This window comes from Rhinoderma darwinii, chromosome 12, assembly GCF_050947455.1.
Source record: "Rhinoderma darwinii isolate aRhiDar2 chromosome 12, aRhiDar2.hap1, whole genome shotgun sequence".
Lineage (NCBI taxonomy): Eukaryota > Metazoa > Chordata > Amphibia > Anura > Rhinodermatidae > Rhinoderma > Rhinoderma darwinii.
This window is the reverse complement of record NC_134698.1, coordinates 8,017,315-8,044,134: the sequence shown is the minus strand read 5'-3', so window position 1 is coordinate 8,044,134 and position 26,820 is coordinate 8,017,315. Positions and strand designations below refer to the sequence as shown.

Genomic DNA, 26,820 nt, shown 5'->3' with positions numbered 1-26,820 from the left:
ATATAACAAGTTCCACTTACCTTGATTTATCCGGGAACTTTCGTCTATTGCAAGCTGCAAGAGTTCTCGGTAACTCATTGTTCCTTGTAGCAGGCGGCTTGATGTTTAAATTCAGGAACAACGGAAAAACGGGATTCCTCAAATAAGAGGGAATCTACCACGATGTTCAGAAGTTGCACTGGTGTTTAAGTGCTCTGAACAGATGATGTAGTAGTCGCTTTGTAGCACAAATTCACTCTTTGAAAAACCAAGTGAAGTTTCAGCATCAGCATCAACTCGAGATATGGCACTGATGTGACCGCGCTTGGGGGCTTTAGAACTTCACGCCATTGTGATGTCACTGCTATAGATGACATACCCTCCATTGTTCTGATGACATCACTGCCTGCAATGATGTCATAATGCTTGCGGTATGTCATAATCGGTACCCTGCTCTGCATTATACCAATCAATGCAGCAAAGCCTACAAATAAATAAATATATATATATAATAATTTTTTATAAATTTATATACTGCAGCTGAAAATCTCTATCGGTGATCGGCATATAATTGTTTAGTAGATGTTGTAGCACACAATTCATCTGAGGAAAAGTCTTAGTAACAGATTACCACAATGGAAAGGTGGAAATGTAACTTTATTTTTCTAAAACTAGATGGTTTTGGAGTAAATAAGAATCCTTTATAACCTAAAGAGGTTGTCTGGTATAGAAAACCCATTGTAATTACCATATTGGGGAATACTAAGTTAAGAAAGGACAAGTCTCTTATTAATTTCACTGTGTAATACTTTGTTTCTCCTGTGGTGGCGCTGCAGGGGAATTCAACACTTCTCAAGTTCCATCACAGATTAAATCTGATCGCTGGTGGTCACAATCAGCGACGTTAAGCTGCACTATCTGGATGTACAAATGACACTGGATGAGGGCCGTATTGTGACAGACATTTACACCAAACCAACTGACTGAAAATAACTTTTTAATTTTAGCTTTCAACCCAAATCAGCACAAAAATAAAATTTCACAAAGTCAACTACATAGTGATAGAAAATGCTGCAGAACTTCACATATAAATGAGACGGATATATGAGAGGCAGATAGACAGGGCGTGCTCTAGCAAAGTAAAAAATGAGCTCCCCATTACTTTATTTTTCTGATCTGAAAGGCCAAGATCCAATCCCGTTAGTAAGCCCTAAATATACACCTCCTGCAATGAGCCATAATACAATTGTGGGGGTCAGACCTTAACCACTTCCTGCCGCAGTCATTTTGAATTTTTTTATTTTTGTTCTTTCCTCCTCACCTTCCAAAAGCCACAACTTTTTTATTTTTCTGTTGATATATCCATATGAGGGCTTGATTTTTGCAGGACGAGTTGTAGTTTTTCACGGCACCATTTATTTTACCATATAATGAAATGGAAAACTGAAAGAACTTTCTTTGTGGGGTGAAATAGGAAAAAAACCTGTGATTTCTCCATTGTTTTTTGGGTTTAGTTTTTATGGAGATCACCGCGCGGTAAAAACGTCATGTTAACTTTATTCTGCGGGTCAATACAATTATGCCGATATTACATTTATATAATTTCTTTTATGTTTTACTACTTTTACAAGAAAAAAGGGCAATTTTTGCTTTAATTGCCTTAAATTTTTTTATACAACTGTTTTTTTTGGTCTCACTAGGCGACTTGAAGTCAGGAATCCCTGATCGCTATTCTAATACACTGCACTACATGCGTAGTGGTGCAGTGTAAAAGTGCTGTCAGTTATTCACTGACAGCAAACCTAAGGCAGGACAAACTAGGCTTCCGTAGATGACAAACCCGGAGGCCATTGTTAGGCCTCCTGTTGCCATAACATGACGGAATAGAACGTCAAGGAGCAGGAAGGGGTTAAAGGATCTGATAACGTCTTGGTGCCAGATACCACAGGACACTTTTAAAGATCTTCTGAAATCCATGTCCCAACAGGTCAGAGCTATTATGGCAGCACGAGGAGGACTACACAATATTAGGCAGGTGGTTTTAATGTTATGTCTGGATGGTGTATATGTTAGTAATTAATTTCTATTCATTTGTACATTGATGGAAATTAGGGTATGTTCACACGAAAACTCAAAAATATCTGAAAATACAGAGCTGTTTTTAAGGTTTTCAGCGTTTTTTACGGCCGTTTTTGGAGCTGTTTTCAATATTGTCTAGGAAAAACGGCTCCAAAAACGGCCCAAGAAGTGACTTGCACTTCTTTTGTGAACATACCCTAAAAAAAGAGTAATTTTTCTGTGCTTTTTATTTTTACAATATTTATCAATCACCCTAAATATTGTAATCTTGGGGCCTACATTGCTCCTATGTGAACATGGGAACGCCACCATTCTCACCAGTTTTAAGGAGTAATGTAAGTCTTAGGCCAAAACGTAGTAGTAGTCGAAACACCAATCCAACCGAGATGGAATATGAAATATCCAAGATAGAAGGCAGTCCCAGGCATAAAATAAGATAAGATAACTTTATTAATCCCCGAAGGGAAATTCCAGTATCACAGAAATGGATTCTGGGAAACGGCATCAGAGATCTTTTATTATTAGGTCTCTGTGCAGATTGAGATTCTGGCATCCAAGGTGAAGATGAAGAAGAAGACTAGGTGGTACTGTAGACAAAACAAAAAAATAATCAGACCAGACGATAATCACTCAGCAATATACTGGTGCCGAAGCTCCAGCCATGATTTCACAAAAATACTATAGATGTCAGTGATCATACCTGTACTGCTGGTGTTTCTTATGTACCACAGCTGTTGGTACTTATCTCCTCCTCTGTCTTTGAAAGGCATGGATGCGGCACAAGGGACAGCGTGGATTTGTCGGGATCCAATGTGCAATACAAGGCAGATGGAATATGTGAGAACATGGCAGAACGGTGACTTGCTCTCCAATCTCATAGTCCTCTAGGCATATAGTGCAGGACTGGATGTCTTCGTTGTCAGTAAAGGCTCGAGATGGGAGTCTATCAATCTGCCTGCCTCTCCTGCCTCGCCGACGTTGTCTTCTCTGCACAGGTCTGCTGTCTGTGGTCTCTGTTGTCGGCTGTTGGTTGGGAAGCAGCTGACTGGTGCTTGGTGTTGGCTCCACCAGCCTGTTAGATGTTTGCTGAGGAGATCTGCTTCCTTCTCTGGACGGCTGCAGGTTTGGTAGCGGCTCACTGGTGCTGGGGTCTTGTGTTGGTTCCTCCAGCCTTTCGGATCTCTCCTGAGTAGTTGATGGAGTAGACCCAGGCTGGGATTCTCCAGGAATTCTGAGCTCGGTCTCACTATTAATACGACAGCCACTTGTCGTTTCAGACTGTTCTATTGGCTCAGGTCGTAATGGGGACCGGCTTCTGTCCGCTCCTTCTTGCTGCAACCTATGGCGCGGTGGAACTTGACCACGTCTTCGTCTCCTGTCGGGGACATTGTCATGGTCTTCATCCTGCTCCACACTCTGACGCCTTCTATGTCCAGATCTTAATCTTCCATCAGCAATGCCTAGATGTGAAACAATGTGTATAACATATATTAATTATGTACAGAAAAAATGGGAAAAAAGATCAATACCAGACATTTCCTATGGACTCGCGTGGCCTTCTTTCTAGAGGAAAGCTCCCATGTTTTTCTAATCTTGGACAACCGTTTTGATACTATGAATATATACAGTCGAGTCACATTATTATAACTACTACTAATATCCAGAGTAACCGGCGTGTGCAGCACGGACAGCAGTAGACGGGCTGGGAGTGACTCAATAAGGTGCTGGTCAGTGGTCTCATATGTGGAGCCTCGCTGACTCCATACATCCCACATTTACTGGAGGGTGCGTGGGGGAGGATCCATAAAGCGAACAACACGATCGACGTGGTCCCACAGATGCTCAATTGGCTTCAAGTCCGGAGAAATAGGGGGCCAGGGAAGTACTTGGAAGTCTTGGTCGTGCTCTTCCAACCACTGTCGGGCATTTATAGTCGTGTGACATGTCGCATTGTCTTGCTTTAAGATTCCATCTGCTCCAGGGAAGACAATCAGCATGTATGGTGGATGTGATCTGTAACGATGGATTCATATCTAAATCGGTTCAGAGCCTTCCACATGGATGAGTGGCCCAGAGAATGCCATGGAAAAATACCCCAGACGCTGACGTCGCCGCCAGCTTGTGTTCTTCCAACAATGGTTGTAAAGTCCATCCTTTCGATGAAGCAGAAAACGTGATTTATCGGAGAAGACAACCCTCTGCCAATCATCGGTGCTCTGAGACCAATACTGCCGTGTAAATTGAAGCCATTTTCTCTGATGCACCTTTGTTACATAGGAGCAGTGACCATCCGTCGGGTTCGGAGCCCCATACGCAGTCGGGTTCACTGAACTGTTGTATTAGACACACGTCTGGTAGCCAATGTTCACCTCTCACATACATGGCACATGGTGCTCTGCAGTTTCCATGTCCGTTATTCCCAATGGTGCCATTTGTCCACTCACGATACACTGTCACCACAGCAGCACGCGAACAGTTCACAAACTGCGCTGTTTGAGAAATACCGCTGCCCTTGGTCCGAAAGCCAATAATCATCCCTTTTTGCAACTAAAAAACGGTGCATTTTTTGCGGACGCAAAACGGACACGTTTGTGTGAAACTAGCCTAAATGTATCTGATATAACAAGTTCCACTTACCTTGATTTATCCGGGAACTTTCGTCTATTGCAAGCTGCAAGAGTTCTCGGTAACTCATTGTTCCTTGTAGCAGGCGGCTTGATGTTTAAATTCAGGAACAACGGAAAAAGGGGATTCCTCAAATAAGAGAGAATCTACCACGATGTTCAGAAGTTGCACTGGTGTTTAAGTGCTCTGAACAGATGATGTAGTAGTCGCTTTGTAGCACAAATTCGCTCTTTGAAAAACCAAGTGAAGTTTCAGCATCAGCATCAACTCGAGATATGGCACTGATGTGACCGCGCTTGGGGGCTTTAGAACTTCACGCCATTGTGATGTCACTGCTATAGATGACACACCCTCCATTGTTCTGATGACATCACTGCCTGCAATGATGTCATAATGCTTGCGGTATGTGATAATCTGTACCCTGCTCTCCATTATACCAATCACTGCAGTAAAGCCTACAAATAAATAAATATATATATATATATATAATTTTTTATAAATTTATATACTGCAGCTGAAAATCTCTTTCGGTGATCGGCATATAATTGTTTAGTAGATGTTGTAGCACACAATTCATCTGAGGAAAAGTCTTAGTAACAGATTACCACAATGGAAAGGTGGAAATTTAACTTTATTTTTCTAAAACTAGATGGTTTTGGAGTAAATAAGAATCCTTTATAACCTAAAGAGGTTGTCTGGTATAGAAAACCCATTGTAATTACCCTATTGGGGAATACTAAGTTAAGAAAGGACAAGCCTCTTATTAATTTCACTGTGTAATACTTTGTTTCTCCTGTGGTGGCGCTGCAGGGGAATTCAACACTTCTCAAGTTCCATCACAGATTAAATCTGATCGCTGGTGGTCACAATCAGCGACGTTAAGCTGCACTATCTGGATGTACAAATGACACTGGATGAGGGCCGTATTGTGACAGACATTTACACCAAACCAACTGACTGAAAATAACTTTTTAATTTTAGCTTTCAACCCAAATCAGCACAAAAATTAAATTTCACAAAGTCAACTACATAGTGATAGAAAATGCCGCAGAACTTCGCATATAAATGAGACGGATATATGAGAGGCAGATAGATAGGGCGTGCTCTAGCAAAGTAAAAAATGAGCCCCCCATTACTTTATTTTTCTGATCTCAAAGGCCAAGATCTAATCCCGTTAGTAAGCCCTAAATATACACCTCCTGCAATGAGCCATAATACAATTGTGTGGGTCAGACCTTAACCCCTTCCTGCCGCAGCCATTTTGAATTTTTTTATTTTTGTTCTTTCCTCCTCACCTTCCAAAAGCCACAACTTTTTTATTTTTCTGTTGATATATCCATATGAGGGCTTGATTTTTGCAGGACGAGTTGTAGTTTTTCATGGCACCATTTATTTTACCATATAATGAAATGGGAAACGGAAAGAACTTTCTTTGTGGGGTGAAATAGGAAAAAAACCTGTGATTTCTCCATTGTTTTTTGGGTTTAGTTTTTATGGAGATCACCGCGCGGTAAAAACGTCATGTTAACTTTATTCTGCGGGTCAATACAATTATGCCGATATTACATTTATATAATTTCTTTTGTTTTACTACTTTTACAAGAAAAAAGGTCAATTTTTGCTTTAATCGCCTTAAATTTTTTTATTTTTTTATACAACTGTTTTTTTTGGTCTCACTAGGCGACTTGAAGTCAGGAATCCCTGATCGCTATTCTAATACACTGCACTACATGCGTAGTGGTGCAGTGTAAAAGTGCTGTCAGTTATTCACTGACAGCAAACCTAAGGCAGGACAAACTAGGCTTCCGTAGATGGCAAACCCGGAGGCCATTGTTAGGCCTCCTGTTGCCATAACATGACGGAATAGAACGTCAAGGAGCAGGAAGGGGTTAAAGGATCTGATAACGTCTTGGTGCCAGATACCACAGGACACTTTTAAAGATCTTCTGAAATCCATGTCTCAACGGGTCAGAGCTATTATGGCAGCACGAGGAGGACTACACAATATTAGGCAGGTGGTTTTAATGTTATGTCTGGATGGTGTATATGTTAGTAATTCATTTCTATTCATTTGTACATTGATGGAAAATAGGGTATGTTCACACGCAAACTCAAAAATATCTGAAAATACAGAGCTGTTTTCAAGGTTTTCAGCGTTTTTTTTACGGCCGTTTTTGGAGCCGTTTTCAATATTGTCTAGGAAAAACGGCTCCAAAAACGGCCCAAGAAGTGACTTGCACTTCTTTTGTGAACATACCCTAAAAAAAGAGTAATTTTTCTGTGCTTTTTATTTTTACAATATTTATCAATCACCCTAAATATTGTAATCTTGGGGCCTACATTGCTCCTATGTGAACATGGGAACGCCACCATTCTCACCAGTTTTAAGGAGTAATGTAAGTCTTAGGCCAAAACATAGTAGTAGTCGAAACACCAATCCAACCGAGATGGAATATGAAATATCCAAGATAGAAGGCAGTCCCAGGCATAAAATAAGATAAGATAACTTTATTAATCCCCGAAGGGAAATTCCAGTATCACAGAAATGGATTCTGGGAAACGGCATCAGGGATCTTTTATTATTAGGTCTCTGTGCAGATTGAGATTCTGGCATCCAAGGTGAAGATGAAGAAGAAGACTAGGTGGTACTGTAGACAAAACAAAAAAATAATCAGACCAGACGATAATCACTCAGCAATATACTGGTGCCGAAGCTCCAGCCATGATTTCACAAAAATACTATAGATGTCAGTGATCATACCTGTACTGCTGGTGTTTCTTATGTACCACAGCTGTTGGTACTTATCTCCTCCTCTGTCTTTGAAAGGCATGGATGCGGCACAAGGGACAGCGTGGATTTGTCGGGATCCAATGTGCAATACAAGGCAGATGGAATATGTGAGAACATGGCAGAACGGTGACTTGCTCTCCAATCTCATAGTCCTCTAGGCATATAGTGCAGGACTGGATGTCTTCGTTGTCAGTAGAGGTTCGAGATGGGAGTCTATCAATCTGCCTGCCTCTCCTGCCTCGCCGACGTTGTCTTCTCTGCACAGGTCTGCTGTCTGTGGTCTCTGTTGTCGGCTGTTGGTTGGGAAGCAGCTGACTGGTGCTTGGTGTTGGCTCCACCAGCCTGTTAGATGTTTGCTGAGGAGATCTGCTTCCTTCTCTGGACGGCTGCAGGTTTGGTAGCGGCTCACTGGTGCTGGGGTCTTGTGTTGGTTCCTCCAGCCTTTCGGATCTCTCCTGAGTAGTTGATGGAGTAGACCCAGGCTGGGATTCTCCAGGAATTCTGAGCTCGGTCTCACTATTAATACGACAGCCACTTGTCGTTTCAGACTGTTCTATTGGCTCAGGTCGTAATGGGGACCGGCTTCTGTCCGCTCCTTCTTGCTGCAACCTACGGCGCGGTGGAACTTGACCACGTCTTCGTCTCCTGTCGGGGACATTGTCATGGTCTTCATCCTGCTCCACACTCTGACGCCTTCTATGTCCAGATCTTAATCTTCCATCAGCAATGCCTAGATGTGAAACAATGTGTATAACATATATTAATTATGTACAGAAAAAATGGGAAAAAAGATCAATACCAGACATTTCCTATGGACTCGCGTGGCCTTCTTTCTAGAGGAAAGCTCCCATGTTTTTCTAATCTTGGACAACCGTTTTGATACTATGAATATATACAGTCGAGTCACATTATTATAACTACTACTAATATCCAGAGTAACCGGCGTGTGCAGCACGGACAGCAGTAGACGGGCTGGGAGTGACTCAATAAGGTGCTGGTCAGTGGTCTCATATGTGGAGCCTCGCTGACTCCATACATCCCACATTTACTGGAGGGTGCGTGGGGGAGGATCCATAAAGCGAACAACACGATCGACGTGGTCCCACAGATGCTCAATTGGCTTCAAGTCCGGAGAAATAGGGGGCCAGGGAAGTACTTGGAAGTCTTGGTCGTGCTCTTCCAACCACTGTCGGGCATTTATAGTCGTGTGACATGTCGCATTGTCTTGCTTTAAGATTCCATCTGCTCCAGGGAAGACAATCAGCATGTATGGTGGATGTGATCTGTAACGATGGATTCATATCTAAATCGGTTCAGAGCCTTCCACATGGATGAGTGGCCCAGAGAATGCCATGGAAAAATACCCCAGACGCTCACGTCGCCGCCAGCTTGTGTTCTTCCAGCAATGGTTGTAAAGTCCATCCTTTCGATGAAGCAGAAAACGTGATTTATCGGAGAAGACAACCCTCTGCCAATCATCGGTGCTCTGAGACCAATACTGCCGTGTAAATTGAAGCCATTTTCTCTGATGCACCTTTGTTACATAGGAGCAGTGACCATCCGTCGGGTTCGGAGCCCCATACGCAGTCGGGTTCGCTGAACTGTTGTATTAGACACACGTGTGGTAGCCAACGTTCACCTCTCACATACATGGCACATGGTGCTCTGCAGTTTCCATGTCCATTATTCCCAATGGTGCCATTTGTCCACTCACGATACACTGTCACCACAGCAGCACGCGAACAGTTCACAAACTGCGCTGTTTGAGAAATACCGCTGCCCTTGGTCCGAAAGCCAATAATCATCCCTTTTTGCAACTAAAAAACGGTGCATTTTTTGCGGACGCAAAACGGACACGTTTGTGTGAAACTAGCCTAAATGTATCTGATATAACAAGTTCCACTTACCTTGATTTATCCGGGAACTTTCGTCTATTGCAAGCTGCAAGAGTTCTCGGTAACTCATTGTTCCTTGTAGCAGGCGGCTTGATGTTTAAATTCAGGAACAACGGAAAAAGGGGATTCCTCAAATAAGAGGGAATCTACCACGATGTTCAGAAGTTGCACTGGTGTTTAAGTGCTCTGAACAGATGATGTAGTAGTCGCTTTGTAGCACAAATTCGCTCTTTGAAAAACCAAGTGAAGTTTCAGCATCAGCATCAACTCGAGATATGGCACTGATGTGACCGCGCTTGGGGGCTTTAGAACTTCACGCCATTGTGATGTCACTGCTATAGATGACACACCCTCCATTGTTCTGATGACATCACTGCCTGCAATGATGTCATAATGCTTGCGGTATGTGATAATCTGTACCCTGCTCTCCATTATACCAATCACTGCAGTAAAGCCTACAAATAAATAAATATATATATATATATATATAATTTTTTATAAATTTATATACTGCAGCTGAAAATCTCTTTCGGTGATCGGCATATAATTGTTTAGTAGATGTTGTAGCACACAATTCATCTGAGGAAAAGTCTTAGTAACAGATTACCACAATGGAAAGGTGGAAATTTAACTTTATTTTTCTAAAACTAGATGGTTTTGGAGTAAATAAGAATCCTTTATAACCTAAAGAGGTTGTCTGGTATAGAAAACCCATTGTAATTACCCTATTGGGGAATACTAAGTTAAGAAAGGACAAGCCTCTTATTAATTTCACTGTGTAATACTTTGTTTCTCCTGTGGTGGCGCTGCAGGGGAATTCAACACTTCTCAAGTTCCATCACAGATTAAATCTGATCGCTGGTGGTCACAATCAGCGACGTTAAGCTGCACTATCTGGATGTACAAATGACACTGGATGAGGGCCGTATTGTGACAGACATTTACACCAAACCAACTGACTGAAAATAACTTTTTAATTTTAGCTTTCAACCCAAATCAGCACAAAAATTAAATTTCACAAAGTCAACTACATAGTGATAGAAAATGCCGCAGAACTTCGCATATAAATGAGACGGATATATGAGAGGCAGATAGATAGGGCGTGCTCTAGCAAAGTAAAAAATGAGCCCCCCATTACTTTATTTTTCTGATCTCAAAGGCCAAGATCTAATCCCGTTAGTAAGCCCTAAATATACACCTCCTGCAATGAGCCATAATACAATTGTGTGGGTCAGACCTTAACCCCTTCCTGCCGCAGCCATTTTGAATTTTTTTATTTTTGTTCTTTCCTCCTCACCTTCCAAAAGCCACAACTTTTTTATTTTTCTGTTGATATATCCATATGAGGGCTTGATTTTTGCAGGACGAGTTGTAGTTTTTCATGGCACCATTTATTTTACCATATAATGAAATGGGAAACGGAAAGAACTTTCTTTGTGGGGTGAAATAGGAAAAAAACCTGTGATTTCTCCATTGTTTTTTGGGTTTAGTTTTTATGGAGATCACCGCGCGGTAAAAACGTAATGTTAACTTTATTCTGCGGGTCAATACAATTATGCCGATATTACATTTATATAATTTCTTTTGTTTTACTACTTTTACAAGAAAAAAGGTCAATTTTTGCTTTAATCGCCTTAAATTTTTTTATTTTTTTATACAACTGTTTTTTTTGGTCTCACTAGGCGACTTGAAGTCAGGAATCCCTGATCGCTATTCTAATACACTGCACTACATGCGTAGTGGTGCAGTGTAAAAGTGCTGTCAGTTATTCACTGACAGCAAACCTAAGGCAGGACAAACTAGGCTTCCGTAGATGGCAAACCCGGAGGCCATTGTTAGGCCTCCTGTTGCCATAACATGACGGAATAGAACGTCAAGGAGCAGGAAGGGGTTAAAGGATCTGATAACGTCTTGGTGCCAGATACCACAGGACACTTTTAAAGATCTTCTGAAATCCATGTCTCAACGGGTCAGAGCTATTATGGCAGCACGAGGAGGACTACACAATATTAGGCAGGTGGTTTTAATGTTATGTCTGGATGGTGTATATGTTAGTAATTCATTTCTATTCATTTGTACATTGATGGAAAATAGGGTATGTTCACACGCAAACTCAAAAATATCTGAAAATACAGAGCTGTTTTCAAGGTTTTCAGCGTTTTTTTTACGGCCGTTTTTGGAGCCGTTTTCAATATTGTCTAGGAAAAACGGCTCCAAAAACGGCCCAAGAAGTGACTTGCACTTCTTTTGTGAACATACCCTAAAAAAAGAGTAATTTTTCTGTGCTTTTTATTTTTACAATATTTATCAATCACCCTAAATATTGTAATCTTGGGGCCTACATTGCTCCTATGTGAACATGGGAACGCCACCATTCTCACCAGTTTTAACCCCTTAACGCTCCAGGACATACTATTATGTCATGGTAAGTGCATCGTTCGCGCTCCATGACATAATAGTATGTCATGGAGTAAACACGGCGCCGTTCGCGCGGGGCGCGTGCATGAGCTGTGATAGCTGCTGTCTCCGACAGCAGACTATCACTGCTCAATGTGCCGGGACCGATCGCGGTGGTCCCCGCAGATTTAACCCCTCAGAAGCCGCGTTCAATAGCGATCGCGGCTTCTTAGGGGTTAATCCGCCATCGCCGGCCTGCTACACGATAGCGGCCGGCGATGGTGACTATGGCAACCGGACACCAAAAAATGGCGTCCGGCTATGCCATAGACGGAAGCCTAGTGGGTCCTGACAACGTCAGGACCCACTATGCTTGCTGTCAGTGAGTAGCTGACAGCTCTAATACACTGCACTACGCATGTAGTGCAGTGTATTAGAATAGCGATCAGGGCCTCCTGCCCTCAAGTCCCCTAATGGGACAAAGTAAAAAAGTAAAAAAAAAGTTAAAAAAAGTTGTGTAAAAATAAGAAAATAAAAGTTTTAAAAGTAATAAAAGTAAAAATCCCCCTTTTTCCCTTGTCAGTCTTTATTATTAAAATAAATAAATAAATAAACAAATAAACTATACATAATTGGTATCGCCGCGTCCGTAACGGCCTGAACTACAAAATTATTTCGTTATTTATCCCGCGCGGTGAACGCCGTAAAAAAATAAAATAATAAACCGCACCACAATCACAATTGTTTGGTCACTTCACCTCCCAAAAAATGGAATAAAAAGAGATCAAAAAGTCGCATGTACCGAAAAATGGTCCTGATCGAAACTACAGTTCGTTACGCAAAAAATAAGTCCTCGCACGGCTTTTTTGAAGGAAAAATAAAAACGTTCTGGCTCTTAGAATAAGGTAACACAAAAAGTGAATGATTGTTTACAAAACGTATTTTATTGTGCAAACGCCATAAGACATAAAAAAACTATAAACATCTGGTATCGCCGTAATCGTATCGTCACGCAGAATAAAGTGAATGTGTCATTTATAGCGCACGGTGAACGCTGTGAAAAAAATAGAACAAAAAAACAATAGTAGAATTGCGGTTTTTTAGTCACCGCGCCACCTAAAAATAGAATAAAAACTGATCAAAAAGCCGCATGCACCCCAAGAAAACTACAATGAATTCCTCAAGGGGTCTAGTTTCCAAATTGGGGTCACTTTTGGGGGTTTTCCACTGTTTTGGCACCACAAGACCTCTTCAAACCGGACATGGTGCCTAATAAAAAAGAGGGCTCAAAATCCGCTAGGTGCTCCTTTGCTTCGGAGGCCGATGCTTCAGTCCATTACCGCACGAGGGCCACATGTGGGATATTTCTCTAAACTGCAGAATCTGGGCAATACGTATTAAGTTGCGTTTCTCTGATAAATCCTTTTGTGTTATAAAAAAAATGGTATAAAAAGGATTTTCTGACAAAAAAAAAAAAAGTAAATGTCACCTCTACTTTGCTCTAAATTTCTGTGAAACACCTAAAGGGTTCATAAACTTTCTAAATGCTGTTGTGAATACTTTGAGGGGTCTAGTTTCTAAAATGGGGTATTTGATAGGGGTTTCTAATATATGGGCCCCTCAAAGCAACTTCAGAACTGAACTGGAACCTAAAAAAATAAATAAATGAGGCAATACTTCGCTTCTTACATTATACTGATAATGAGACGTGCCCACCCCGAGATGACCCCAGTTTTGACCGTTTGTATAAACGGAGACCCCTATTAGACCGTTTCAGTGCCCGGTTTTCCCAAGCATACACCCCCGAGACGTGTATTTCTATTGATGAGTCCCTGGTACATTTTAAAGCGAGGGTTCAATTCCGCCAGTACCTGCCGGGTAAGAGGGCAAGGTATGGCGTGAAGATGTATAAGCTGTGAGAGTGCATCAGGGTATACCTACAGGTTTAGGATATATGAAGGAAAGGCCACCCCCAAACCAGACTGCATCCTGGACTACAATAGGTACATGGGAGGGATGGACTTGTCAGATCAAGTCCTGAAGCCCTACAGCGCCATGCGGTGTGGTATAAGAAGCTGGCCGTGCACATCATACAGATGGCTTTGTACAATGCGTACGTGCTACGTCGATGTGCAGGCCAGAGGGCAACTTTCCTGGAATTTCAAGATCTAATCTTTAGGGACCAGGAAGGGGGGGCACCCAGTACTTCTGGAAGCGAGGCCACACGCATCGTACCAGGGCAACACTTTCCAAGAGAAGTTCCCCAAACCGGTGGAAAGGGAAAGAGTCAAAAGAGGTGCAGAGTCTGCTATAAGAGGGGGATAAGGAAGAACACAATATACCAATGTGACACGTGTCCCGAAAAACCAGGGCTCTGTATAAAAGATTGTTTTAAAATGTATCATACATCCCTTGATTTTTAATTTACACTGATGCACTCCGCACAGCTTACCCCCCTCATCTTTCCCTTCTGAGCCCTGCTGTGTGCCCAGGCAGCTGATAACAGCCACATGTAGGGTATTGCCGTACCCAGGAGAACCCACATTACAATTTAAGGGGTGTATATCTCCGGTGGCGCATGCTGGGCACACTATATCGGACACTGACATGCCATATATATATATAAAATTGCAAATCTCACTCTGCACCATCTGCTGCGCATTATCTTTTACACAGTACCTGTGGGGTCAAAATGCTCACTACACCTCTAGATGAATGTCTTAAGAGGTGTAGTTTTTAAAATGGGGTCACTTCTCGGGGGTTTCAACTGTACTGGTACCTCAGGGGCTTCTGCATACATGACTTAGCACCAGAAAAGCTCCAGTAGGCCAAATGGTGGTCCTTTCCTTCTGAGCCCTCCCATGGGCCCAAACGGCAGTTTATCACCACAAATGGGGTATTGCCGCACTAAGGACAAATTGGGCAACAAAATGGGGTATGTTGTTCCTTGTGAAAATAAGAAATTTTGATAAAAAATGACATCTTATTGGAAAAAATATCATTTTTTTCATTTCACAGCCCAATTCAAATAGGTGCTGTAAAAAAACTGTGCGGTCAAAATGATAACAAAAACCATAAATGAATTCCTTGAGGGGTGTAGTTTCCAAAATGGGGTCACTTCTGGTGGGTTTCCATTGCTTTGATACCTCTGGGGCTCTGTAAATGCGACATGGCACCCGAAAACCAATCCAGCAAAATCTGGACTCCAACAAACACATAGCGCTCCTTTCCTTCTGAGCCCTCCCATGGGCCCAAATGGCAGTTTATCACCACAAATGGGGTATTGCCGCACTAAGGACAAATTGGGCAACAAAATGGGGTATGTTGTTCCCTGTGAAAATAAGAAATTTTGATCAAAAATTACATCTTATTGGAAAAAATATCTTTTTTTTCATTTCACAGCCCAATTCAAATAGGTGCTGTGAAAAAACTGTGCGGTCAAAATGATAACAAAAACCATAAATGAATTCCTTGAGGGGTGTAGTTTCCAAAATGGGGTCACTTTTGGTGGGTTTCCATTGCTTTGATACCTCTGAGGCTCTGCAAATGCGACATGGCACCCGAAAACCAATCCAGCAAAATCTGGACTCCAACAAACACATAGCGCTCCTTTCCTTCTGAGCCCTCCCATGGGCCCAAACAGCAGTTTATCACCACAAATGGGGTATTGCCGCACTAAGGACAAATTGGGCAACAAAATGGGGTATGTTGTTCCCTGTGAAAATAAGAAATTTTGATCAAAAATTACATCTTCTTGGAAAAAATATCTTTTTTTTCATTTCACAGCCCAATTCAAATAGGTGCTGTGAAAAAACTGTGCGGTCAAAATGATAACAAAAACCATAAATGAATTCCTTGAGGGGTGTAGTTTCCAAAATGGGGTCACTTCTGGTGGGTTTCCATTGCTTTGATACCTCTGGGGCTCTGCAAATGCGACATGGCACCCGAAAACCAATCCAGCAAAATCTGGACTCCAACAAACACATAGCGCTCCTTTCCTTCTGAGCCCTCCCATGGGCCCAAACGGCAGTTTATCACCACAAATGGGGTATTGCCGCACTAAGGACAAATTGGGCAACAAAATGGGGTATGTTGTTCCCTGTGAAAATAAGAAATTTTGATCAAAAATGACATCTTATTGGAAAAAATATCATTTTTTTCATTTCACAGCCCAATTCAAATAGGTGCTGTGAAAAAACTGTGCGGTCAAAATGATAACAAAAACCATAAATGAATTCCTTGAGGGGTGTAATTTCCAAAATGGGGTCACTTCTGGTGGGTTTCCATTGTTTTGATACCTCAACACCTCTTCAAACCTGGCATGCTGCCTAAAATATATTCTAATAAAAAAGAGGCCTTAAAATGCACTAGGTGCTTCTTTGCTTCTAGGGCTTGTGTTTTAGTCCACGAGCGCACTAGAGCCACATGTGGGACATTTATAAAAACTGCAGAATTTGGACAATACATATTTAGTAGTGTTTATCTGGTAAAACCTTCTGTGTTACAGAAAAAAATTTAATAAATTTGAAATTCAGCAGAAAAAATGAAATTTGCAAATTTAATTTCCACTTTGCTTTAATTCCTGTGAAATGCCTGAAGGGTTAAAAAACGTTCTATATGCTGTTTTGAATACTTTGAGGGGTCTAGTTTTTAAAATGGGGTGTTTTATGGGGGTTTCTAATACATAGGCCCCTCAAATCCACTTCAGAACTGAACCGGTACCTTCAAAAAAAGGCTTTTGAAATTTTCTTAAGAATATGAGAAATTGCTGTTTATGTTCTAAGCCTTGTAACGTCCAAGAAGAATAAAATAATGTTCAAAAAACGATGCCAATCTTAAGTAGACATATGGGAAATGTGAACTAGTAACTATTGTGGGTGGTATAACCGTCTGTTTTTCAAGCAGATGCATTTAAATTCTGAAAAATGCTATTTTTTGTAAATTTTCTCTAAATTTTGCAATTTTTCACAAATAAAGACTGAATATATCGACCAAATTTTACCACGAACATGAAGCCCAAAGTGTCACGAGAAAACAATCTCAGAATCGCTTGGATAGGTTTAAGCATTCGTTATTACCACATAAAGTGAAATATGTCAGATTTGAAAAATGGGCTCTGAGCCTTAAGGCCCAAACTAGGCTGCGTCCTTAAGGGGTTAAGGAGTAATGTAAGTCTTAGGCCAAAACATAGTAGTAGTCGAAACACCAATCCAACCGAGATGGAATATGAAATATCCAAGATAGAAGGCAGTCCCAGGCATAAAATAAGATAAGATAACTTTATTAATCCCCGAAGGGAAATTCCAGTATCACAGAAATGGATTCTGGGAAACGGCATCAGGGATCTTTTATTATTAGGTCTCTGTGCAGATTGAGATTCTGGCATCCAAGGTGAAGATGAAGAAGAAGACTAGGTGGTACTGTAGACAAAACAAAAAAATAATCAGACCAGACGATAATCACTCAGCAATATACTGGTGCCGAAGCTCCAGCCATGATTTCACAAAAATACTATAGATGTCAGTGATCATACCTGTACTGCTGGTGTTTCTTATGTACCACAGCTGTTGGTACTTATCTCCTCCTCTGTCTTTGAAAGGCATGGATGCGGCACAAGGGACAGCGTGGATTTGTCGGGATCCAATGTGCAATACAAGGCAGATGGAATATGTGAGAACATGGCAGAACGGTGACTTGCTCTCCAATCTCATAGTCCTCTAGGCATATAGTGCAGGACTGGATGTCTTCGTTGTCAGTAAAGGTTCGAGATGGGAGTCTATCAATCTGCCTGCCTCTCCTGCCTCGCCGACATTGTCTTCTCTGCACAGGTCTGCTGTCTGTGGTCTCTGTTGTCGGCTGTTGGTTGGGAAGCAGCTGACTGGTGCTTGGTGTTGGCTCCACCAGCCTGTTAGATGTTTGCTGAGGAGATCTGCTTCCTTCTCTGGACGGCTGCAGGTTTGGTAGCGGCTCACTGGTGCTGGGGTCTTGTATTGGTTCCTCCAGCCTTTCGGATCTCTCCTGAGTAGTTGATGGAGTAGACCCAGGCTGGGATTCTCCAGGAATTCTGAGCTCGGTCTCACTATTAATACGACAGCCACTTGTCGTTTCAGACTGTTCTATTGGCTCAGGTCGTAATGGGGACCGGCTTCTGTCCGCTCCTTCTTGCTGCAACCTACGGCGCGGTGGAACTTGACCACGTCTTCGTCTCCTGTCGGGGACATTGTCATGGTCTTCATCCTGCTCCACACTCTGACGCCTTCTATGTCCAGATCTTAATCTTCCATCAGCAATGCCTAGATGTGAAACAATGTGTATAACATATATTAATTATGTACAGAAAAAATGGGAAAAAAGATCAATACCAGACATTTCCTATGGACTCGCGTGGCCTTCTTTCTAGAGGAAAGCTCCCATGTTTTTCTAATCTTGGACAACCGTTTTGATACTATGAATATATACAGTCGAGTCACATTATTATAACTACTACTAATATCCAGAGTAACCGGCGTGTGCAGCACGGACAGCAGTAGACGGGCTGGGAGTGACTCAATAAGGTGCTGGTCAGTGGTCTCATATGTGGAGCCTCGCTGACTCCATACATCCCACATTTACTGGAGGGTGCGTGGGGGAGGATCCATAAAGCGAACAACACGATCGACGTGGTCCCACAGATGCTCAATTGGCTTCAAGTCCGGAGAAATAGGGGGCCAGGGAAGTACTTGGAAGTCTTGGTCGTGCTCTTCCAACCACTGTCGGGCATTTATAGTCGTGTGACATGTCGCATTGTCTTGCTTTAAGATTCCATCTGCTCCAGGGAAGACAATCAGCATGTATGGTGGATGTGATCTGTAACGATGGATTCATATCTAAATCGGTTCAGAGCCTTCCACATGGATGAGTGGCCCAGAGAATGCCATGGAAAAATACCCCAGACGCTGACGTCGCCGCCAGCTTGTGTTCTTCCAACAATGGTTGTAAAGTCCATCCTTTCGATGAAGCAGAAAACGTGATTTATCGGAGAAGACAACCCTCTGCCAATCATCGGTGCTCTGAGACCAATACTGCCGTGTAAATTGAAGCCATTTTCTCTGATGCACCTTTGTTACATAGGAGCAGTGACCATCCGTCGGGTTCGGAGCCCCATACGCAGTCGGGTTCGCTAAACTGTTGTATTAGACACACGTCTGGTAGCCAATGTTCACCTCTCACATACATGGCACATGGTGCTCTGCAGTTTCCATGTCCGTTATTCCCAATGGTGCCATTTGTCCACTCACGATACACTGTCACCACAGCAGCACGCGAACAGTTCACAAACTGCGCTGTTTGAGAAATACCGCTGCCCTTGGTCCGAAAGCCAATAATCATCCCTTTTTGCAACTAAAAAACGGTGCATTTTTTGCGGACGCAAAACGGACACGTTTGTGTGAAACTAGCCTAAATGTATCTGATATAACAAGTTCCACTTACCTTGATTTATCCGGGAACTTTCGTCTATTGCAAGCTGCAAGAGTTCTCGGTAACTCATTGTTCCTTGTAGCAGGCGGCTTGATGTTTAAATTCAGGAACAACGGAAAAAGGGGATTCCTCAAATAAGAGAGAATCTACCACGATGTTCAGAAGTTGCACTGGTGTTTAAGTGCTCTGAACAGATGATGTAGTAGTCGCTTTGTAGCACAAATTCGCTCTTTGAAAAACCAAGTGAAGTTTCAGCATCAGCATCAACTCGAGATATGGCACTGATGTGACCGCGCTTGGGGGCTTTAGAACTTCACGCCATTGTGATGTCACTGCTATAGATGACACACCCTCCATTGTTCTGATGACATCACTGCCTGCAATGATGTCATAATGCTTGCGGTATGTGATAATCTGTACCCTGCTCTCCATTATACCAATCACTGCAGTAAAGCCTACAAATAAATAAATATATATATATATATATAATTTTTTATAAATTTATATACTGCAGCTGAAAATCTCTTTCGGTGATCGGCATATAATTGTTTAGTAGATGTTGTAGCACACAATTCATCTGAGGAAAAGTCTTAGTAACAGATTACCACAATGGAAAGGTGGAAATTTAACTTTATTTTTCTAAAACTAGATGGTTTTGGAGTAAATAAGAATCCTTTATAACCTAAAGAGGTTGTCTGGTATAGAAAACCCATTGTAATTACCCTATTGGGGAATACTAAGTTAAGAAAGGACAAGCCTCTTATTAATTTCACTGTGTAATACTTTGTTTCTCCTGTGGTGGCGCTGCAGGGGAATTCAACACTTCTCAAGTTCCATCACAGATTAAATCTGATCGCTGGTGGTCACAATCAGCGACGTTAAGCTGCACTATCTGGATGTACAAATGACACTGGATGAGGGCCGTATTGTGACAGACATTTACACCAAACCAACTGACTGAAAATAACTTTTTAATTTTAGCTTTCAACCCAAATCAGCACAAAAATTAAATTTCACAAAGTCAACTACATAGTGATAGAAAATGCCGCAGAACTTCGCATATAAATGAGACGGATATATGAGAGGCAGATAGATAGGGCGTGCTCTAGCAAAGTAAAAAATGAGCCCCCCATTACTTTATTTTTCTGATCTCAAAGGCCAAGATCTAATCCCGTTAGTAAGCCCTAAATATACACCTCCTGCAATGAGCCATAATACAATTGTGTGGGTCAGACCTTAACCCCTTCCTGCCGCAGCCATTTTGAATTTTTTTATTTTTGTTCTTTCCTCACCTTCCAAAAGTTGTAGTTTTTCATGGCACCATTTATTTTACCATATAATGAAATGGGAAACTGAAAGAACTTTCTTTGTGGGGTGAAATAGGAAAAAAAACTGTGATTTCTCCATTGTTTTTTGGGTTTCGTTTTTATGGAGATCACCGCGCGGTAAAAACGTCATGTTAACTTTATTCTGCGGGTCAATACAATTATGGCGATATTACATTTATATAATTTCTTTTATGTTTTACTACTTTTACAAGAAAAAAACGAATTGTTAAAAATAAAATCTGTTTTGTTTCGCCATACGTTTTTTTTTTTTTTCCGTCGCTGCAGCAGTGTGAGGGCTTGTTTTTTGTGGCACGAGCTGTAGTTTTTATTGGTTCTATTTTAAGGTAGATGAGAGTTTTTGATCATGTTTTATTCCATTGTTTGTGGGAGATGAGATGACCAAAAAATAGTGATTCTGCCCTCGAAATTTTTTGTTTGTTTAAATGCATTCACCATGTGGGTTAAATAATGTTATATTGTTATAGCTCTGACTTTTACGGACGTGGCAATACAAGTTATGTTAATTTATTTTTTTTACATTGCTTTTGGGGGAAAATGCGGAAAGGTTTTTTTTTTTAACTTTTAATATTTTAACTTTATATATATATATATATAAACTTAATTTAACTGTATTTTACTTTCTTTACTAGCCCTCTAGGGGACTTAAACCAGCAATCATTGGATCGCTTGCAGAATATACTGCAATACTAATGCATTGCAGTATATCGTGTTCTTTACCTGCTCTTATTAAGCCCTGCCAGGAGTGCAAAGATGGCAGACCTGAGGGCCTACATTAGTTCTCTAAGCTGCAATGACAACTATCGGCACCCCGCAATCGCAGTGGGGTGATGGGCCGTCGGAGATGGCCGACCCCCTCTTTCTAATGGCTTAGTTACCGCAGTTACTATTGACCACAGCATCTAAGGGGTTAAACGAGCGGGATCGTAGTAATCGACAATTTCGCTCGTTGCAGTGAAGTGTCAGCTGTAACATACAACACCAGCAAATTATGGAGTGAGCTCAGTCCGTGAGCCCGCTCCATACTTTCCCTCCTGGACTACACCGTATATATACGTTGGTTGTCGTGGAAGGGGCTAGGCAGCATTGAAGGGTTATTGTAAAGGATTTGCCAGACACAGCTTCTGTGTCGACGTCCGTGGTTAATCAGTCTGCATCTGTTCCTAGGTCTGATAGAGTGACTCGATCTGCTACCACTCAGGCTGGTAGGCTGAGGAGTGGGAGAACCTATCACAGCCTGGCCTGACGGAGCTAGCTCCCGCCCTTGGTCTATTTATACCTTCATTTGCTGCTTGTCCTTTGCCTGTGATTCTTGTGTTTCCTGGCTCTGCTGTTCCTGCTATTACCATTGACCTCTGCTTCATATTGACCCTGGCTTGACTGACTATTCTCCTGCTCTGCTTTTGCTACCACGTACTCTCCTGGTTTGACTCGGCTCGTTCACTACTCTGTTGCTCATGGTGTTTCCGTGGGCAACTGCCCCTCTTCCCTTGCTTCTGTATTCCCTTGTATTGTTTTGTTTGTCATGCACATAGTGAGCGTAGGGACCGTCGCCCAGTTGTACGCCGTCGCCTAGGACGGACTGTGCAAGTAGGCAGGGACTAAGTGGCGGGTAGATTAGGGCTCACCTTTCCGTCTCCATACCCCGACATTACAGTTATGGTCCTATAAAGCAGATCTTCCCTTACAAAAACGAATGACGTTTTGGCAACCAAATGTGCCCCGTCAGCCTCAGAGCCCCATAGCAGCTTCTATGGCTACTAGGGCTATAGTCATGTCCATGTGCAGGGGGAAGATTTGACAGTAACACTACAGGTGATGTATTATCACAGTATACATCTAGTATTAGGATAAAATAAAATGACGTACCAGACCCCAGACATTAGTAGATACGGGTCACTAGGCAAATCATGGTGGTTCCAAGTACCAGGCCCAGGACCAACACCTAGAAGAGGAGGAGAGAGAATAAGGAGGTTAAAACGTGGCCAGGTGCGGTGGATTCACTGCTTGTACACAATGCATCTTAACCCCTTAAGGACGCAGCCACTTTTGGACCTTATGACAGAGCCTCATTTTTTTTTAAATCTGACATGTGTCACTTTATGTGGTAATAACTCTGGAATGCTTTTGCCCATCCAAGCGATTCTGAGATTGTTTTCTCATGACATATTGTACTTTATGTTAGGGAAAAAATTTGTAATACCGAAGGTTTTTTTTCACCAGAGAATCACAACTGAATATTTATTGCCCTGATTCTGCAATTTTTAGAAATATCCCACATGTGACCCTTGTGTGCTACGGGCCTGAAACAAAGGCCCCAGTAGCAAAGGAGCACCTAGTGGATTTTTTGGCCTTCCTTTTCTTAAATTATATTTATATATAGAGGAATTAATCTAGGGGTGTAGTGAGCATTTTGACCCCACAGGTATTTCATAGATTTCATTAGAATTGGGCAGTGAAAATGAAAAATTACATTATATTCCAATAAGATGTAGCTTTACCTCAGAATTGTTAATTTTTTCAACAAATAAATAAGGAAAAGCACCCCAACATTTGTAAAGCAACTTCTCCAGAGTAAGGAAATACCCAACATGTGGTCATAAACCACTGTATGAATACACATCAGGGCTTAGAAGGGAAGGCACGCCATTTAGCTTTTGAAGTACAGATTTTGCTGGTTTGATTTCTCGGCACCATGTTGAATTTGTAAAGCTCCTAAGGTACCAGTACAGTGGAAACTCCCCAAAAGTGACTCCATTTGGGAAACTACACCTCTAGAGGAATTCAACTAGGGGAGTAGTGAGCATTTTGACCCCCCCAGGTGTTTCATAGATTTCATTAGAATTGTGCAGTAAAAATGAAAAATTGAATTTTTTTTTCCACTAAGATTTAGCTTTAGGTCAAAATGTTTCATTTTCTCATCAAATAAAGGAGAAAAAGCACCATAACATTTATAAAGCAACTTCTCCAGAGTACGGCAATACCCCATATGTGGTAATAAACCACTGTATGAATACACATCAGGGCTCAAAATGGAAGGAGCGCCATTCGGCGAGGAGATTTTGCTGAATTGTTTTTTCTGCGCCATGTCGCTTTTGCAAAGCCCCTTAGGTAGCAGTACAGTGGAAACTACCCAAAAGTGACTCCATTTGGCAAACTACACCCATTGAGGACGTCATCTAGGGGCGTAGTGAGCATTTTGACCCCACAGGTGTCTCATAGATTTTATTTCAAATGAGCAGTGAAAATGAAAAATTACATTATTTTCCAATAAGACGTAGCATTAGTTCAAAATATTTCATTTTCTTAACAAATAAAAGAGAAAAAGCACCGTAATATTTGTAAAGCAACTTCTTCAGAGTACGGAAATACCCCACACGTGGTCATGAACTGCTATTTGGACACACAGCAAGGCTCTAAAGCGAAGGAGCGCCATTTAGTATTTGGAGTGGAGATTTTACAAGATTAGTTTTTTGACACCATGTTGCACAGATTTTGCTTGGTGTTTTACTGGTATTTCAGCTTATAATGTGGGGGCATATGTGAGTTGGGCGGAGTACATCAGGGTATATGTAAGCTAGGTGGAGTACATCAGGGTATATGTAAGCTGGGCGGTGTACATCAGGGTATATGTAAGCTGGGCGGAGTACATCAGGGTATATGTAAGCTAGGTGGAGTACATCAGGGTATATGTAATCTGTGCGGAGTACATCAGGGCATATGTAATCTGTGTGGAGTACATCAGGGTATATGTAAACTAGGCGGAGTACATCAGGGTATATGTAAACTGGGCGGAGTACATCAGGGTATATGTAAGCTAGGTGGAGTACATCAGGGTATATGTAAGCTGGGCGGAGTACATCAGGGTATATGTAAACTGGGCGGAGTACATCAGGGCATAATAGGATGATGTAATAATGGGGTGAATGAATAATCCATGGATTGGTGTGACTTTGAACCAATCCTTTATACACAGGCCGGGATTATTGGGGATTATACAAAATATCTGCACTCCAGTGTTGCCTTATATTTGACTTCTTCACTAGCCCTATAAGCCGCACAAGGCCCTAAAGTTTCCTCATCTCCGCTGCGTCTACAAGGTCCACCTGTGGGGTCCACCGCAAATGACGATGTGGGGTATTTAGTGAAATTCTACTGGACCTAAAAAATTAGTCTGGGCCGTCAATTAGAATCATTTTGCATCATTGCGTTTTGAGAGTCATAACGTGTTATTTTTCCATTGACGGAGCTGTGTGAGGGCGCATTTTTTGGGGTACATGCGATTTTTTTATCACTATTTATTACATTTTTTGGGAGATGAGGAAACAAAAAAACAGCCATTCTAGCACGGTTTTGTTTTTTTATTTTTTTCAGTGTTCACCGTGCAGTATAAACAACATGTTAACTTTATTCTGCGGGGCGATACGATTACAGCGACACCAAATTTATATTGTTTTTTTACCTTTCACTGCGTTCCCACAATAAAAATACTCTTTACTAAAAAAATCATGTTTTAGTGTCGCCATTTTCTGACAGCCGTAACTTTTTTATTTTTTCGTTGATATCGCTGTGGGACGGCTTGTTTTATGAGTGGCGAACTGTAGTTTCTATTGGTACCATTTTGCGTTACTTGCAACTTTTTATTACATTTTTTTTTGAGACAAGATGACCAAAAAATAAAATGCTGTCATTGTTTTTTATTAAACATTTTTACGGTGTTCACCGTGCGGTAAAAATAATGTGTCATTTTTATAGATCAGGCCGTTCCGATCGCGGCGATACCTATTATGTATATATTTTTTCCATGTTTTCATTTTTTTTCTAATAATAAAGGAGTTGATCAGGGAAACAGGGCAAGTGTTGTTTTTATTAGTTAAAACTTTTATTTATTTATTTTTCTTTAACATTTTTTTTTACTTTTTTCACTTTTTCTTTTATACTGACCTGGGGACTTGAAGATCTGATCTTCTGATCCCCGGCACAATACACTGCACTACTTATGTATGTACTTGTGTAGTGCAGTGTATTGTGAGGGTATGTGCACACACACTAATTACGTCCGTAATTGACGGACGTATTTCGGCCGCAAGTACCGGACCGAACACAGTGCAGGGAGCCGGGCTCCTAGCATCATAGTTATGTACGATGCTAGGAGTCCCTGCCTCGCTGCCGGACAACTGTACCGTACTGAAAACATGATTACAGTACAGGACAGTTGTCCTGCAGCGAGGCAGGGACTCCTAGCGTCGTACATAACTATGATGCTAGGAGCCCGGCTCCCTGCACTGAGTTCGGTCCGGAACTTGCGGCCGAAATACGTCCGTAAATTACGGACGTAATTAGTGTGTGTGCACATACCCTGACTGTCATTCATCATCTGAGAGTTACCTATTACGTCATGCCTCGGGCAGGACCTAATAGGCTACCGTACCTGGGAAACCAGGAAGCCTAGCAATGGCTGCGATCTGCGGTAACTGCCATCGAAGCGGGATGTCAGCTGTGTACGACAGCTGACAGCCGCTGAAGATAAAGCGCGCACAGCTCCTGCGCCCGCTTTATCTACAGGGCGTGTGTGTACGGCCTATTGCGGGAACGCACTTTGAATTTGGACATACAGTCACACCCAAAAACGGGAAGGGGTTAAAGGGGTTATGCGGGGACTAAAAATTATTAGCAGTCTTCTCACTGCTGTATGTGAGTAAACTCGCTAATATACATTCCCGGACCCCGTCGTGCTGTTTCCGAGATTGTCATAAATTTTTATAGCGCTGATGAGGAACCGGAAGTCTAGTTGCACAGTCTTCTTTGGTGACGACACGACTCTTCGTCATGTGATCGGCCCCGCTGTACTCTATGTACTCGCTGTACTACTGCTCCTGCAGTATACGGAGCACAGCGCCGCTCTCTGAGAGGTTCCTGTTGTTTCTCCTTCGCTTTATCCAATGCTAAAGTCAGCGCTCATGGCAGATGGAACAAAAAAAAAAAAAATCTGGAATCTCATCTGATTTGAGCTTCTATTTAATTTAGGGGTCTGGTTGGGGGTCTGTATGTCGCGTGGCATTATTTATGGCAGTACTTTCTATGGGGAACTTTGTAAGTTTTGTGAGTTACATTTATACATTTATCAATCGTACCACCGATAACAATTATATTTACGGCATCACAATTGATGATCAGCTATATACTATGGTTTTATACTGAGCAATTAGGGTATGTTTTCGGACGTTTTTCGAGGCGTAAACGCCGAAGC

General features: G+C 41.8%; 1 long non-coding RNA gene across 1 annotated transcript in view; it reads right to left on the bottom strand.

The window, feature by feature from the left end:
- Positions 1 to 17,830: 17,830 nt before the first annotated feature.
- LOC142664495 (uncharacterized) overlaps positions 17,831 to 26,820 on the bottom strand; it is a 109,771-nt gene continuing 100,781 nt past the window's right edge. The window contains exons 2-3 of the long non-coding RNA XR_012851293.1: positions 22,440 to 22,515; positions 17,831 to 18,059 (exon numbers count right to left, since the gene is read on the bottom strand). This is a non-coding gene — a long non-coding RNA (uncharacterized LOC142664495). The remainder of the gene's footprint in view (positions 18,060 to 22,439; positions 22,516 to 26,820) is intronic.